Below are 5,813 nucleotides of genomic sequence, written 5' to 3' on the forward strand. Positions count from 1 at the left end.
AATCACTCATTTCTGCAAAGATTTCCAGTACATGGTGTTGTCTGTGTTTAACCACAAATTGAACAGAAATGCTGAAACACATTCTGATTAAGGCAGAGTAGAAATAAAATGAAGAAAGAAAGATGACTTTTCATACCAAAAATTTTCTTCTTTTCCTTTTAAAACTGATTGTACTTTAACATTTGGGAAAATAAAAGCTGTAACTATACATAGAGCAGACACATGTTTTTTTGGTTTTTTGATTGTATTTTTGCCCAGTACCAATCCTTGTTCTTGGGAACTGCTGCTTCCATTACTTCAAATCTACAATTCTTGTGGGAGCAGCCATGCTCTTATGTGACCTGGCCTCCTGCCTATGGTTGATTGAATGAAAGGTAACACCAATGACTCCCTTCTCTGGGATTTGAATCTGATTCCAGGGATGACCTTCAGTATCCATAACCAGTGTGGGCTGGCTGAACAGCAGCCTTGGTTGAGAATGAGGAATACAAGAGGCCCCGTTTGGAGGCAGAAGTCGTTAAGTGTGGCTTGGGGAGGCCATGTTTTCTGCATGTAGACAAAGCCAATTATAACGAATAGGAATGAGGCCAACAGCAGGATCTAGAGATGAAAAGTGTCTCCTGACTCTGTTGAAACTCCTGATTGCAAATGTTCCAATGGGCCAGCTGGACTTCTGCTCTTCCACAGCTCCATTGCTCAACTCTTCCTTAGGAGGATCTGGGAGCAAATAAATTTCAGTTTTGGATTCAATTCCTTCAAGTTCAGATTTTCCCTCCTGTAATAAAGAGCCCTAACAGATTTGACATTAAACAACTATATTCTTACTTACACATTGCCTTTCAACCTTCTCAATAAGGATGCATAATTTTTATGAAGTTGTAACTAGCAGAGTTTTAATATAATTTTTGTTCTGTTTTTTTTTTCTGATTTAATAGTATATTAAGTTTAATATATTTAATTTTTATTACATTTGATACATTAAATAATGTCGGTAAAAATATCACATTTAATATAATATGTAATAAGACATAGATATTCTTCAGAGTAATCATTTTAATGTTTGTATAATATTTACACTTCTCATTGCTGTGACAATACAGTTATTCATTGTTGAGTTCTCTTTTCATTAAGGTACTATATATGTACTATACATATTCCTTATAGCAACCACAGAAGAATTACTGTCTCTCATGTAGTGATATAAGAACTGGCTTAGAGAGGCAACGTTCCTTGCTCAAAATCACAAAGAAAGTTAATAGACTAAGTTTTGGCCTGTCCCACTGCCATCCCTTCTGTACTGTGCAATGTGGCTCCTTACTACCACGACATACTAGTCAGTTCATGCTGCATAACAAAATACCACAGACTGGGTGCTTTCAACAACAGATATTTATTTTCTCACTGTTTTGGAGGCCAGTTGTCCAAGGTCAAGGTGTTAGCAGGTTGGATTTCCTCTGAGGACTCCCTTTGGCTTGCAGATGCTGTCTTCTCTTTGGTCCTCACATGATCTTTCCTCTGTGTACTTAGTGTCTCTCTGTGTTTAATCTCTTCTTATAAGGACATCAGTCATATTAAATTAGGGCCCACCTTAATGGCTTCATTTTAACTCAATCACTTCTTTAAAGGTTTATCTCCAAACAGTCACATTCTGAGGTAAGAGGGGTTAGGGTTTCACCATATGAATTTTGAATGAATACAATTCAACCAATATCACACGATTTATTATAGCAATTCCATCCTTGGCTGATATTTAACTTTACCTCCTAGATTTTGGATGCTTTAGATTGGGTTAGATGTTTGGCATTTAACATTTTGTTTCTGCTGACTTCAAAATCCCTGTTATCTGCAAAGATCGTTTAATCTAAAGATATGTCCACTGTGTCAAATTGTTGGACTTTAATGTTATCATGTTGAGTTCAGTTAGTCTCCTTTTATTAATTTACTAAACAAATATTTATTGAACAGCTATCGTGTATTAAAAATTAATATCTGTCTACGGCCATGCCACCCTGAACGTGCCCAATCTCTCCTGATCTCAGAAGCTAAGTAGGGTCAGGCCTGGTTAGTACTTGGATGGGAGACCACCTAGGAATACCAGATGCTGTAGGCATTAAAAAAAAAATTAGTACCTAGTGTAAATATAAAGAAATATGCTATCCTTGGGAATATCAAGGTGAATTAGTTATCGATCCTCTTTGAAGCTTTTAGTCTACTAGAGAAGAAAAGCACCGATAATTATAATTAAAAAAAAAAAGGTTGAAAGCGAAGCGTACTTAAATTGATGCACAGATAAATATTGTAGAAATTCAGAGGAGGAAAAGATAATTCTGTAGCTGGGAAAATTCAGGAAGACTTTCTAGAGGAGATAGCATGCAAGCTGAATCAAAACCATAGGTATATTGCATTTGAACCTGTAAAGGTCAAGGGCATTTCAGGAGCAGAGACCAGCATCAGTGCTGTGCTTGTCAGAAAGACCTGGAGGGCCAGTGTCCTCCAAAAGGAAGTGCTAACTGAGGGCCCAGACATCTCCAAACAGAAGGAGGGAAAAGAGGTCTGCACTGTGATTTATCAACCTGAAATTTATTATTAAGACAGAAAATGGAGTTTATTTTCCTTTCTAGTAATAATACCCTACTTAACTCACTTCCCATTCATTCCTTCATTCACTGTAATGTAACTTTTAAAGTCAGCAAAAATCTCCTAATTACCAAATCCAATGGTCCTTGTTCGGTTTGCATTCTAAATGCCTTTCTGTGGCAAAATACTTTGCTTCTTCTTGAATCTTTTTCTCCCCATAGTGACACACCTAAAGGTCAATGAATGCCAAAAATGGTTGGGAACCACAGAAGCTGGAAGAGGCAAGGACAAATTCTTCTCTAGAATCTTGGAGAGAGCATGGTTCTGACACCATTCTGATTTCAAACTTCTAGCCTCTAGAATTATAAGACAAGAAATTTCTGTCGTTTTAAACCACCCGGTTCGTGGTACCTTGTTACAGCAGCCCGAGGATACATCTTTTAAAGAATACATCCTTTCTTGTTATATTATTATTTTCTTTTTAATTTAATTTTATTATTAGTTTCAAGTATGCAGTACATTGGTTAGACATTTATATAGTTTATAAAATGACCCCTCTAATTGATCTTTCTCTCCTCTGGCTCTCCACCTAGCCACTACATTACTGCTGACTGCATTCCCTGTGCCGTGCTCCCCATCCCTGTGACCATCTATCAACTACTAACTTGTACTTCTTTAACCCTTCACCCTGTTCTCCTTACCTCCCAACCCTATGCCCCTCTGGAGGTCACAGATTGTCTTCTATATTCATGAGTCTTTTTTTGATTAGTTTGTTCTTTTTGTTCCTTAGATTCCACATATAAGTGAAATTGTATGGATATATGATTATTTTTATTGCTTAGGCTTTGTCTAATCTCAAGACAGGCACCAAAGTATCTTGGATGAATGAATTCAGAAATAAGAGTATTCTTCTCAGCAGGTAGTTAATTTGTTAAATGAAAAAAAAGTTAACATCCACCATAGCTTCAAATAAATGCTTACTGATTGGAAGCATAGTACAGAAAAGCAACTTGAGCTTGTGTAAAATGGTAGACATGTAAGGATATTTACTGCAGCATTATTTACTGCAAATTATTTAAAGCAAAAGACTGGCAACAACCTAATGACTATCTACTCAGCTATTAAAAATTATGATGATAAAAGCAAGTACAGACTCGTATATATAGTTTGCTATCATTCATGTAAATACACACACACACACACACACAATGAAAAGAAATACAAGAAAATGGTAATAATGCAATAGTTGTTTCTGGGGAGAAACTAGTGGTCTTCAAATAAATAAATAAAATTTAAAAGCAGAGTATGTGAAAGTGTGTACATTTAAATCAGTTTAAGCGCACCGTAACGTTTGATGGCATTTCTCTGAATTTTTATATTCTCCAGGCTTAAGAGAAACATTCTGTGATGAAAAATCAGAGGGCAGCCAAAAGTAAACGAGAGAAAAAAAGATCACTATTATAAATTGGTCTTTAGTTTAAATTTTTAAGAAGTTTAATAATCCAAACAGATAGACTACTCTTATTATGTGAACTTTTAAATTACAATATAACATGCATGCAGAAAAGCGCACCAGTCATCCAAGTAAACACACCCTGTAAAAACCGCCTAGACCAAGACATAGAACATTTTCAGGAACTCCTCCCCACAAGGCTCCCTGGTTCCTTTCTTAGTCCTTTTCTCCCACAAAGACAACTGCTGTTCTGACCTTGCTCAGTGGAACATAGTTCTGCCTGGTTTTGAACTTTGTATACATGGAACCACACGTTCTGTCTCCACCCACACCCCATGCCCCACTGACGCTGTGAGATTCACCCTGGGGCTGCCGCCATCCTGTTCTAGCTGCTCTACATCACGCCATTGTCAGCTAGGTCAGTTTGTTCATCTATCCAGTTAATGGCCATCTGGGATGGTCCCACTTTGGGGCTCTTACAAATAATACTGCTCTGAATATCACTGTATAAATCATACTGCCATGAATATCACTGTACACATTTTTGGGGGGTGTTGTATTAGTTTTCGATTGCTGCTGCAACACGTTACCACACAGTTCTCAGCTTAAAACAACACACATTTATTATCTCCCAGCTCTGTAAGTCAGAGGTCTGGCATGGCTCTCACCAGACTATAATCAAGGCATTGGCAAGACTGCGCTCCTTTCTGGGGGCTACAGAGGAGGATCCGTTTCCTGGCTCGTCCAGGTTGTTGGCCAAGTTCAGTTTGTTGCTGCTGTTGGACTGAGGTCCCCATTTTCTTGCATACTTGAAGCTGAGGGCCATGCCCAGATTCTAGAGACCTCAGTCTTCCTTGGCCTTGCTTTCTCCATCGTCAAAGTCAGCAGCGGCAGCTTGAAACCTTTCTGCAATCACGTGTCTGACCATTCCTTCATCGTAGCATCCGTCTCCGACCACACTGAGAAAGGTTCTTGGCTTTTAGTATTGATGTGGTTAGATTGAGCTCACTCGTTTATTTCAGTATAATCTCTCCATCTCAAGGTCTGTAACATTAATCACATCTGTAACGTACCTTTGCCATGTAACGTAATAGAGTTACAGGTTCTCAAGATTAGGACGTGGAAATTTTGGGGGGTGGGGGTGGTCTTGATTCTGCCTACCACAGGTATATGTACCTGGGAGTATTGGGTCATAAGATGTGCACAAATTCAACTACATAGATACTGCCAATAGTTTCTCAAAATGTTCCTATTTATACTCCTATTGACAGTATGTGAAAATCCGGTGGCTCCACATCCTTGCCAGTTCTCAGTATTGCCAGCTTTTATCATGTTACCTAATATGTTGGGCATGTCAGTGGTAAATAAAGATGGGTTTAATTTGCATTTCCTTGGTGATCAATCATGAACATTTTTTTTTTTCATATTTTTATTGGCTGTTCGACCTCTTTTGTGAAATGCCCGTTCAAGTCTTTTGCTCACTTAAAAAAAAATGGATTGAAAGCAGACCAATTTTGAACTGTGAAAATATTTGTTCAAGTCTTGCTCACTTAAAAAAAATGAATTGAAAGCAGACCAATTTTGAACTGTGAAAATATTCATCAGGGTGGGATTTTTCTATTCGAACATGTTGAATACCTAGAAAATAAAATAAATAATTCTAATGCATTTAGAATGCCAGTAAAGGAAGAAGAAAATGAGCTGACTTATGCAGTTTCTTTTCTTACCTTTTTTCCTTTAAGTAATGAGAAACAAATAATAAAATCAATAACAATAACTCACA

At 37.5% G+C, this 5,813-nt stretch overlaps 1 pseudogene; it reads left to right on the forward strand.

Annotated features, from left to right (window-relative positions):
- The first annotated feature begins 1,991 nt into the window (after window positions 1-1,991).
- LOC112482871 lies at window positions 1,992-2,110 on the forward strand (annotated as a pseudogene).
- Window positions 2,111-5,813: the final 3,703 nt, after the last annotated feature.

Source organism: Pteropus alecto, unplaced genomic scaffold (assembly GCF_000325575.1).
Source record: "Pteropus alecto unplaced genomic scaffold, ASM32557v1 scaffold176, whole genome shotgun sequence".
Lineage (NCBI taxonomy): Eukaryota > Metazoa > Chordata > Mammalia > Chiroptera > Pteropodidae > Pteropus > Pteropus alecto.